Here is a 13,142-nt window from a genome sequence, read left to right as displayed (position 1 = left end):
TGGTCTTATATCCTGGGTCATGTTTTATTTATTTTTTCCCTCCTGATGGCAGAACTCCCTTTCAGATGGCAAAAAGGATTGTTTCTTTTCCTCCAAGACACTTTCAATTGCTTTCAATGAAAGATTTCATTGATACACAATATCTTAATTATGCTTTCCTCTTGACAAAGGTATACAGCAAATATCCTACCTCTAATATAAATCCGATTCCCTTCCAGCATATACCAGTTTAATTTCTTCATTTTTCCTTCTTTTGCCATAAATTTCCAAAGCAGTATTTTATGTAAAATATTTAATTTTGTATTGTCTTAGTTTCTTTTCCATTATGATTAAATGCTCCAACAAACACGGCTTCAAAAAGAAAGAATTTATTTAGCACACACTTCCAGAATAGAGTTCATCTCTGAAAAAGTCAGAGTAGCAGGAGGAAGTGGCTGGTCACATCACATCCATACAGTGACAAAGAAGAATGAGATAGGGCACACATGCTTCAGCTCAAGTTACTTTCTTTACTTACACAACGCAAGATCACCTGCTCCAGAAATAGCATCACCCACAGTAGACATCTCTTCTTATCTCAATGTAATCAAAACAATTATCCCGCAGGATTTCAGATAGCTTCAAGGTGACATAAAACTATGAATTCTAGCAGAAGAAATTTTCATTATATTCAGTATATGCTTTATATATTATTCTGTTCTCCATAGATGCTCAAAAGGTCTATGTTACTCTGTATTTGTATGTTGTGTTCATTATAATTATCACCGCAGACTAAATAGTTGATTGGCACTTACATGTCCTCAAAATACACTGTTAAATGAATGAGCATATGACACTAAACTTTAAAGCAGTACTTTTTTTCACTTGTCAATCTTAGAAGATAAAATCAGGAGAACATAAAGACTTCCCAGCATTTATCTCCATAAATTTGTGGAAATCCTAAATACATATAAAAAAGCCAATTTGTTTCCTCTAGCAAAGCAAAGTATACTGGCGTCTTTGATGTCTCCATGCTTCAGATCTTTAATTTTATGAAAAGCACACCTAGGTCTAATTGCATACAATTAAGATAAAATCAAAATACATTGTCGATGTTATTGACTTCATAAATCTAGTGCTCAATTATGAAATGACTCCAAACCACTGCCAGGATCTGACAACTGTTGCCTCTCTCAGAATTTATTTTGAAAATGCAGCCTCGATTATGAATCATTCTGTACTCAGTGAAGGTCAGCTGTCTCCAGTTAATGGAATGTTTTCTTGCCAAATAATTTATGTGTATTGTCTTTCTTTCATCAGAATATATTTCTGAAACATACAGCTGTATACAGAGGTGTGCCTATATTTCATGATAAATGTATTGCTGAATAAATTCTTGGATGAAAGACATTAAAATAGATGTCCCCCATAAATCAAGATCTTGGGTTTTTTAAATTATGATGAATAATTTTCTGAACAAATGATATATTGATCTTTTAAAATCAAAACATTTAAAGACTATTCCAGATAACATGTTACTGGATAAAGGGATATTTGTGTTGTGAAGGGGATGAACTTTATATTGTAAAACACAGGGAGGACATAATAATTATAATTTACATCAAGAACATGAATTATCAATGTTTTATATGAAGAAGCCACCTTTTAAAACCTTATTTATATTTAAAAAATTATATTCCTCATGATAAAAGGTAAAATTAGGACAGTATTCATTCCTAAAGGTCGTAATACAATATGATTTACATGTAAAATGTTAACAAACTCCTTAACTTTTACCAGGAATTAGTTAAAATTTTGTAACTTTATTTTTAACTTATTTATCACTCTTTCAATGTTTATTCAGATCAAATTATTTAGTATCTATGTTAATGTGAAGTATAATTGTTTCATTTATTTTTACTACTCAGAAAGTTGCTCTAATGAATCAACAGGTTGGAAAAAGTTGACATTTTGAATGTCAAAGTTTTTCTGATCCCATCTCACATTCTGGTGGTTTGAATATGCTTGGCCCAAAGGATTCCATTTACACTGCAACAACAGTAGGTGATGTGTGATTATTCCTGTTCTATCATAAAAATGGGAAGTTGAATAATCCAACATGCTCATTAGCTGAAAAGATGTAGATACAGTGGCACACCCATTTTTATTCAACTTTAAAAGAATTATACAATTTTCAGAAAATGAGATTGAACTGGAAAATACTATATGTGAAATAATAAAGGCTTAGATAAGCAGGGCCCAGCTTCTAGGTTTTCTGTGCATGTACTACAGAGAAGTGGGTACAGAAAGGTGCCTGGAAACTGAGGAAGGACCCAAGAAAGCTAAAAATCTACTTTTAGCAAAATTCTCTACATTTACATTTTAGTGAATAATATTGTACAATTTTAAAAGTTTAACATCTTGGCTGATTTGATTAGATAACAGTAGTTGTTTGTGCATTAACACATCTCTACTTTTACATGTTAACATTTTAATTACATTGGGTTTCACATATAGAAACAAATCCTTACTAAACACACACACACACACACACACACACACACACACACACACACACACACACAAACACACGCACACACGCACACACGAACTCACGCACGTGCGTTCCTCCATTTTAACATTTATAGAAAAACTCCCAATTGTTTTTGCCTAGGTGCTGTGTTTAGGTTGATTCTAACCCTGCCCTTGAAGAGGAGTGCATCACAGGGATCACATACACAGTGATTCCCTGTGAACCTGCTCCCCTTCTTAACTGGTCAAATAAAGGCTAGAGCCTGTAATTTGGCAGTGGAAGGAAAAGGTGGATCTGAAAGTTTTAGGAAAAAGAGAATGATAAAGAGGCAGAGGGGACAGAAGGTTGGAGAGAGAGAAAGATGAAGGAAGAGGAGGTGGAAGATTGAGCAGAACCACATGGCCTGGAGGAGCAGAAAGTAGCAAGGGATCTCATAGCTGGGGAATACAACAGTGTAATGGTATATTTTATCTGTCTAGGTGTACAACTTCTAAATATTATAACTCAGTTGTGTGTTCATTGCAAGGACATATTGGGGTTGAAGATTTACTGATATAAATCTTGCTGGTATAAATATAAAATTCTCTGGTGTTTTTCCTAGACTGGAGTGGTCATAGTAGGTCTTCAGACTTGAGTGGTTGTAGATGTTCTACAGACAGCTACTGGGAAAACACAAAAAGTAGTTCCTGGACTTTTCAGGAAAAATGGGTTTGGGAAGATTAGTAAGCCTGCCCCAGGAGCCAGGGCCAAACAACCACTTTTACATTTTCCATATCAGGCAAGGAAGGATGGCAGGCTGTTGGCACCACTGTCTAGCCAGACCAAGCATGAATTTCTGAAATTACAGGCAACATCCAATCTTAAAAAAAATTACACACACTTTAAAACAGTTATAGAAATGGATGATTTTTGTCTCATTACATAAAACAGCTTTGAAGAGTTTGGTAGAATAGGATACAGTATACTATAGAAAGTGAAGACTGAACATCTATGCTGCAATACCTACAAAAGCCACTCTGTTCAATATACATAAGCCATGAAATCAGGTAGAAACTTAAGAGCAAGTGAGTACAAATGAGGAATAAGAGCATCACTGCATTAACATGATCACAATATAGTGTATAAATGTATGAAAATGATGATAGTATGAAAAAATACCAGAAACGGCATTTCTATTGTATGGTGGAATAAATTTATGTCTAACATCTATTCTTAGCCAAAGGTTGTTTTCATTTTGCTGTCATCTTTTATGGTGTGAAAATAAATGTTTCTTAATAAGCATTACATTTACTCTCATTTATTCGTGTTAGTCTTTAATCTTTAGAAATATGTGTTTTACTTGAAGTGCCATAAAGGTCGAGAAATTACTAGGAAAGAGGTCAAAAGGAGAAGTTTTCAAGATAGGAGAGAGAGAATGCACTGATACAAAATGTTAAGGTAGAATTAAAATGTTCTACATTTTTAGAAGCAAAAGAAAAATATAGAGCAAGAATAACACAATAATCAAGAATTGAACTAAACATCTAAACTTAGAGTAAGTGTGTAGGTCAACATAAATATAAACTGGGGCGGGGGTAAGACTTGGGAAAAGAAACACAGTTTTCCTCAGCTTTTCTCAGATGCTGATGTGTAGGTGAATCACTGGAGTCTCCTGTTAAATGTGATTCTGCATGGTTGTTATGTAATACTGAAGCCTCTGGTCTCACAGTCACATTTCAGAAACAAGGTATAAAATAATTGTGTTCCTCAACAATAGAAAAATTCAAAATACAATCCAAATTGGGGGGGAGCTAAGTAAGTAAATACCACCGGGTTTTTTTTGTTTGTTTTGTTTTAATTTGGAGATTGATTTGAAAGTTAGATATTTTTAGACAGTAAGTGAAACCTTTTCCATTCTCATGAGAATACATGGTGGGGAATTATGAGCATAATCAGCAGTGGAGACTTAAGGCACAAGAATGTTCTTCTTTTGAAACTTTCCCATCTCATAAGAAGAGAGAGTATGGAGCACACACAAGGTAAATTACTTCAGCAACTCAGTGGAAATCACCAGGCACATCTTGCTATGTCCTATCTCTCACAATAAGTGGAAGTTATAACTAACATATTCATTTTATGCTTACATGAAACAAAATCTATCCAAATGTCATCCTGTCTTCTGTTCGACAGTAACACTCACAGCAAAGTAGCCCTAGTCTTATAAAATAATCTGGATAGAGATGTGGAAATTGTGTGATAAAGAGAGAACAAGAGGCAGTGAATGCTGGTGACATTTTACCAGAGTATTCAGTAATAGTGAAGGCAATCAAATAGGGTGAGAGAGTAGGAGATATAGAACAAGAAAGAATTCTCTTAATGTGACAGAAGGAAGGATGGACTACTGTGGTATCAAATAATTCAGATATCAATGGTAGTGAAATTAGTAGTAATGAGAATGAAAGGGAGTTCTTTAGTGATAGAAGATTAGGGAAGCAAATGGATGTAAATAATTTTGTCTCAGGTAGTTATTTTGATGTTGGAAGATTAAGACATGGTGAAAGCTTGGTCAGAGAAATAAGGTTATGAAAAAGAAGGTGGGGAAAGAAGCAGAATCAGCAGAAGGATCTACATAATAGATATAAAAAGAAAATAAATCAAAGTGATAATTGATCAAAGGCACAGAAGCTATATGCAAAACAACAACAAAAACAATAGAATATTTAGAGTATTGGCAAAGAAGGGAGGCATAAAAGTGAAAACATTTTCCCAATGTTTGTATGGATTTTACTCTATCCGAAGAAACCAACATAAACCATCCGTGTGACTATTAGATACATGTAATTTACTTTATATCTTTCATATAGACCTGGACATACTCATAAACAATATGAGCTATGATTCCTTAACTGCTATAAATTGTAACCAAGGGACTGAAGAGACAGCTCTGTGGGGGAAAAGTGCTTTCACAATACTTATAAGACCTTGAGTTGATATTTCCAGAGCACACATTAAAGGAAGGCATTTTAAAGCTTGTCTATAACTACAATGCTCCAGCAAATTGGAAGGCAAAGAGAGTGCCTGGAAGCTGGTGAGCTGTCTAGTTTGGCCTTGCTACCACCAAAACAAAGAAAGCCTGTGCATTATACAAGGTAGAAGCAGAACATTCATAACTAAAGTTGTCATCCAATCTCCATACTGCAACTTGTCATGTGTCCATACTCATTAACCCAATATGTGAGCACACACACACATGCAGAAAAAAAGAAAGGAATGATAACTTAAATGTATCTTTCCTTACATCAAGACAACTTAGACATAACAACTATCAAATTTCATTTAACACATAGATGTGAAATATGTTTATGTTAAAATGGACAAATATTAAAAACCTTTATTCAATATTGAATAACAAAATGAGACATCAAAGTCTCTCTAAAAGTAATAAAAACCAAGCATAGCTGGTTTAGCTGAGGGAATGGACAACCAGTGACTAGCCCAACTTGAAACTTACACCATGGCCAATAATCAAGCTTGGACACTGTCCATAATTTTAAGGGTTCATGATTTGCTAAAAAATGTTACCCCAGACTCAAACAGTATAAAAAAGCAAAGAACAATTCTGCAGATCTCCAACATGCAGGGATTTACCTTCTGTCAGGATGGGGGTTCCTTTGTGAGCTTGCAGTGACAATTAGGAAAATTCAGAAAGAGATAGGTGACCTTCACCTTGATAAATTGGTTCTATCTCTAGGGATATTCCAGAACCATTGCTGGGAGTCTGGAAACTATGGCTGGAAAAGCCTGTAAACTGCTTATGACTCTGCCCTTGCCTCAGGGCCAGGTAGCAGAACAGTTTCTGATACTAAGGAAGCTTTTGATTGGCTGCCTTAGACTAGGGGTTTTACCAGTGCAATTGATTTGCCTGCCTAGTCTCCATACCAGTCAGTTTGAAGCCTATCCTATTGTCGGCCTGTCTCAGACCTCTTATGATAGGAAGTCTGTTAGACTTTCAGCCTAGTATAACTGTCTTCTGAGAGCTCCATCCAGCAACCTATAGAAACAGCTGTAGACACCCCACAGCCAAACAGTATACAGACAGACCTGGGGGTGGGGGCCTTGTGGAAGAGTTTGAGGAAAGATTGAGGGACCTGAAGGTGCTAAGTACACCACAAAAAGTCCAACAGAGTCAACTAGCCTGGTCCCTCAGGCCTCTCAGACACTGAATCATCAACCAGAGAGCAAGCATGGGGTAGATCTAGGCCCCCTCCACATATGTACCAGATGTTCAACTTGGTCTTCAACAACAAAAACAGAGTATATGTTTTAATCTGTTGCCTGACTGTAGATCTTGTTCTCCTTACTGAACCACCTTTTTTTGGCTTCAGTTGAAGAGTTTATGCTTAGTCGTGCAATGACTTGATGGGCGAAAATAAAGTGATACTCTATGGGTGGGGATGAGCTCCTCCTTCTCAAAGGAGAAGAGGAAGGACTAGGAGAAGAGCTGTAGGGTGTAGGGTGTGTGTGCTGAAATCAGAATGTAAAGTGAATAGATAAATTAATTAATAAAATAATTATCACAGTCTTGCTAAGCTTCTTTTTTTTTTTAAGCAACTAATGGTGGCTATGCAGACACCCAGTCTGAAAATCTTTAAATATATGAACTATAATTATTCATCTAATTGATAACATGAACAATAGGTAAATGAGTAACATATTTAGTTTTCACCTCAGGTCCTGATAGCCTATGTTTACTTCCTATATATATCACATATACATCACAACAGTATGCAAATTATAGCCTGGAGAATATTTTTGTTGAAATTGGAAATTTTGTTGCTGTTTCAAACATGTTTACTACTGGAACAAAAGGGACACATTATAATTTCTAATGTGATTCTTTTCATTTCCAGAAAGATTGTATCTTGCCCAAGGAAGATATGTTCCTTCTCATGGATATTTCTCTTTCATGAATTTATTTATTTAGTTTCATTAAAGTTTAGGTAAGGAAATTGAAGTACATCAGAAACAAACATATTTTGTGATTGCATGAAACTTTCCAGTAACTTCTAAATATAATTCTTTTCACAATATTTCATTGGTGTTTCCTTTCAGTATTAATTGGGTACCAAAACAGGATGTGTGGAGATTTTATAAAGAGTACCAAGCTTTAGTTATCTCTTTAGAAAATGAGTATTTTTTATTTCATCTACCTGTAACTTCTTTTCATAAAGAAGGTATTGTATGTGATTGTATATGAGATAGATTGTGACAATCATTTTGCCAAGCAGGGCAATGTCTGCACATCGTAAAAGGTGAGAGAAAATATAAATATTACCTACAAATTTCTAGCCACTGTTACTGATGCATCTCTGTAAGACTCTGAACACTAACATCCATGTGAAGTTACTGTATAGTTTGCTGGAGATGGTACTCAAAGAAACCTATATAATTTCCACACATTTACCCCATTAACTGCTGAGTTATTATGCCTGCCCAGGTCTATTCATCAGACGAATTCCAACTTCACCTAGGGCGTGCTCCTGACATTAGACATGTGGTTACAAGGACCCCTGCAGGAGATGCTCAGATTGCCTTGTCCCCATGGTTTTCCTGAGATGTTGAGGACATCTTAAAATTGATCAGATAAGGTTTTTCTCTTTTCTTTATCCTTTCCCTCCTTTCTTGAAAAGCAACTCACATCTGCCACCAGGAACAGTAGAGATCCAGAGACACTGCCCCCTTGAGAAGGCATTCTGACTAGCCCGGGTGCTCAGAGATCTCTGCAGAGAGATCTCTACCAAGCACACAGAAAGTGCATCCCACCCACCCACCCCCAGCTTGGTTCAGGGAACCAGGAACCCTATATCAGGCTATTCCCAGCTGGAAGACTGTGAGTGCAGAACAGGCATTCAGATCATCTGCCACCAGGAGCAGCAGAGATACAGAAACACGGGCCTGGTGAGAAGGCATTTCAAGTAGATGGGGAGTAGGAGATCCAGGGACACAGACCAGGTACAAGGGAGAGGCAAGAAACAGTCACTGACAACAAGACCACATATAATCACAGAAAACAAAATGGCAAGAAGAAAGCAAAAGAACGTACCCCAGGGAAACCAAGACAACCTGGCAACACCAGAACTCAGCTCTCCCATCACAGCATACAGCATAATGTCAAACACTCCAGAAAAAGAAGACTCAGACCAAAAATCATACCTCAAGGTGATGATAGTGATCATTAAACAAGAACAGGAGGAAAAGCAGAGAGAATTAGAACTAATAAAGAGGAAACAAAAAAAAAAAAAAAAACTCAAAGAACTAGAGGAAAACAGAAGGAAATAGATGAGGGAATAGAAGAAGAAATTTAAAATGGAAATGGACACAATAAAGAAAACACTAAAAGAGACAACCGTAGAGGTGGAAAACTGAAAAAAGAAATCAAGAGTCATGGATGCAAGCATTTCCAACAGACTACAAGAGATGGAAGAGAGAATCTTGGGGGCGGAAGACAACATTGGAAACATGGACAAAACAGTTAGAGAAAATGCAAAAAAACAAAACGTTCCTAACCCAAAATATCCAGGAGATACCAGCCACAATGAGAAGATCAAACCTAAGGATAATAGGAATAAAAGAGGGCAAAGAATATCAACTAAGAGACACAGTAAATATCTTCAACAAAATGGTAGAAGAAAACTTCCCTACCCTTAAGAGTAAGATGACCATGAGCATAAAAGAAGCCTAGAGAATTCCAAATAGGTTGGACCAGAAAAGAAATTCCTTCTGACACATAATAGTCAAAGCACCAAGTGCCCAAAGCAAAGAAAAAAAATATTAAAAGCAGTAAGGGGAAAAGGCCTTCTAACATATAAAGGAAGACCAATCAGAATCACACCCGACTTCTCAACAGAGACTAAGAAAGCTAGAAGAGCCTGGGCAGACATCATGCAGACCCTAACAGAGCACAGGTGCCAGCCAAAGCTGCTATACCCAGCAAAACTCTCAATCACCATAGATGGAGAAACGAAGATATTCCAAGACAAAACAAAATTTATACAATATCTGACAACAAACCCAGCACTACAACGATTTACAGGTGGAAAGTCCAATACAATGAGGGGAACTACATCCTAATAAAAACAAGAAAACTCCTAAGCAAAAACACCAAAAGAACAAAGACATCAGGCACAATTCAACCTCCAAAAGCAAAAATAGGAGGAAGTATCAACCACTATTTCTTGATATCTATTAACATAAATAGACTCAATTCCCCAATAAAAAGATGTAGGCTTTCATACTGGATACGTAAATAAAACCCAGCATTTTGCTGCATACAGGAAACTATCTCAAGACAAAGACAGACACTATCTCAGAGTAGAAGGTTGGGATAAAACCTTCCAAGCAAATGGCTCCAAGAAGCAAGCTGGAGTAGCCATTCTAATATTGAATAAAGTAGATTTTCAACCAAAAGTTTTCAAAAAGGATAAGGAAGGACACTTTTTACTCATTACAGGGGAATTTTGTCAGAAGGAACTTCCAATCCTTAATATATATGATCCAAATACAAGAGCAGCGATATTCATAAAAGAAACCCTACTAAAGCTCAAAAAAATACATTGCACCACAAACAATAATAATGGGAGACCTCAATACCCCACTCTCACCAATGGACAAATCATGGAAACAAAAACTGAACAAGGACATTATAAAACTAGCAGAGGTTATGAACAAACAGGAATTAATAGATATCTATAGAACATATCATCCTATAACAAAAGAATACACCTTCTTCTCAGGACCTTAGGGCACCTTCTCAAAAATTGACCAAATAATTGGTAACAAAACAAGCCTCAATAGATATAAGGAGATTGAAATACTCCCATGCATCCTTTCATATCACCATGGTCTAAAGTTGGTCTTTAATAACAACAAAGAAACCAAAAAGACATATACACATGGAAACTCAACAACGATCTCTTAAACGATAGCAGGCTCAAAGAAGAAATGAAGAAAGAAATTAAGGATTTTCTACAATTCAATGAAAATGAAAACACAACATACCCAAACATATGGGATGCAATGAAAGCAGTACTGAGAGGAAAACTCATAGCGCTGATTGCTTCCAAAAGGCAACTTGACAGCATAACTGAAAGCTCTGTAATAAAAGGAAGAGAAGTAGAATACAAGAAATAATGAAACATATGGGTGAAATAGACCAATATAAACAAAAAGAACCATTCAAAAAATCAACAAAACCATGAGCCGGTCCTTTGAGAAAATAAACAAGATTGATAAACCCTTAGTCAGACTAACTAGAGGGCAAAGAAAGAGTATCCAAATTAACAAAATCAGAAAGGAAAGAAGAGATATAATGAAGGAAACTGAGCAAATTTAAGAAATCATCAGATCCTACTACAAAAGCTGGAAAATCTGGAGGAAATGGATGAATTCCTAGACAGATACAAGATACAAAAGTTAAACTAAAACCAGGTAAACCATCTAAATAATCCCGTAACACCTAAAGAAATAAAAGCAGTCATCAAAACCGTCCAACCAAAAAAAAAAAAAAAAAAAAAAAAAAAAACCCATTTTCGGATGGCTTCAGTGCAGAATTTTATCAGATATTTATTGACGACATAATACCAATACTCTCCAAACTATTCCACAAAATAGAATCTAATGGAACACTACCTAACTCTTTTTTGAGGCAATAATAACCCTCATTCCTAAACCACACCAAGACCCTACAAGGAAAGAGAACTTCAGACCAATCTCACTTATGAATATTGATGCAAAAATACTCAACAAAATCCTTCCAAAGTTAATCCAAGAATGCATCAAAACGATCATTCACTATGATCAAGTGGACTTCATCCCTGGGATGCAGGGATGGTTTAACATACAGAAATCCATCAATGTAATCCACCATATAAAAAATTCAAAAAAAAAAAAAAAAACACACACACACATGATCATCTCACTAGATGCTGAGAAAGCATTTGACAAAGTTCAACACCCCTTCATGTTAAGAGACTTGGAAAAAACAGGAATCCAAGGCCCATACCTAAACATAATAAAAGCAATATACAGCAAACCAACAGACAACATCAAACCTAATGTTTGGAAACTTTAAGCAATCCCACTAAAATAAGGGACTCGACAAGGCTGCCCACTATCCTCCTACCTATTCAACACAGTACTGGAATTTTTGGCCAGAACAATTAGAGAGCAAAAGGAAATCAAAGGTATACAAATTGAAAAGGAAGAAGGAAAAACATCACTATTTGCAGATGACATGATAGTGTATGTAAGCGACCCCACAAATTCCACCAGAGAACTCCTACAGCTGATAAACAAGTTCAGCAAAGTGGCTGAATATAAAATTAATTCACAGAAATCAATAGCCTTCCTCTACTCAAAGGACAAATATGTGGAAAAAGACATTAGCGAAAAAATACCCTTCACAATAGTCACAGAAACTATGAAATACCTTGTTGTGACTCTAACTAAGCAAGTGAAGTACCTTTATGAAAAGAACTTCCAACCCCTAAAGAAGGAAATCTAGGAAGATCTCAGAAAATGTAAAGATCTCCCATGATAATGGATTAGAAGGATCAAAATTGTAAAAATGGCCATCTTACCAAAAGTAATCTACAGGTTCAATGCAATCCCCATCAAAATTCCAATCCAGTTCTTCATTGAGTTGGAAAGAACAACGTGTAATTTCATCTGCAATGACAAAAGACCTAGAATAGCGAAATCTATTTTTAACAACAAGAAAATATCTGCGGAAATCACAATCCCTGACCTCAAGCTATATTACAAGGCTATTGTACTAAAAAGTGCATGGTACTGATACAAAAATATGCAAGTGGTTAAATGTAATAGAATATAAGATCCAGAAATGGGCCCTCATATATATGGTCACCTGATTTTTGACAAAGGAGATGTGAACATTCAATGGAAAAAGGACAGCCTATTTAACAAATGGTTTTGGTCCAACTGGCACACAGTATGCAGAAGAATGAAATTAGACCCTTTCTTATCTCCTTGTACAAAGCTCAAGTGCAAGTTGTTCAAAGATATCTACATTAAACCATGTTCACTGAAACTATTAGATGAGAAAATAGGGAAAACCTTAGAACACATAGGCACAGGAGAAAATTTCCTGAAGAGAACACCAAAGGGTAGTGCTCTAATGTCAAAGATTGACAAATGGGACTTAATGAGATTGCAAAGTTTCTGTAAGGCTAAGGACACTGTCAAGAAAATAAAAGGACAGCCAACAGAGTGGGAGAATATCTTTACCAACCCCACATCAGATAGAGACGTAATATCCAAGATATATAAAGAAGTCAAGAAGCTAGACACCAGAGAATCTAACAACCCTATTAAAAATGGGGGTACAGAGCTAAACAAAAAGTTCTCAATTGAGGAATATCGAATGGCTAAGAAGCATCTAAGGTAGTGCTTGACACCATTAGCCATCAGGAAATGCAACTCAAAACAATCCTGTGCTTCTACTCATACCAGTCAGATTGGCCAAGATCCAAAACTCAGATGACAGCAGATGCTCACGAGGATGTGAGAAAGAGTAACACTTCTTCAATATTGTTTGGGTTGTAAACTGGTACAACCACTGTGGAAATCAGTT

The sequence above is a fragment of the Micromys minutus genome, assembly GCF_963924665.1.
Source record: "Micromys minutus genome assembly, chromosome: 15".
Taxonomy (NCBI): Eukaryota; Metazoa; Chordata; class Mammalia; order Rodentia; family Muridae; genus Micromys; species Micromys minutus.
Note: the sequence above shows the minus strand (reverse complement) of the source record.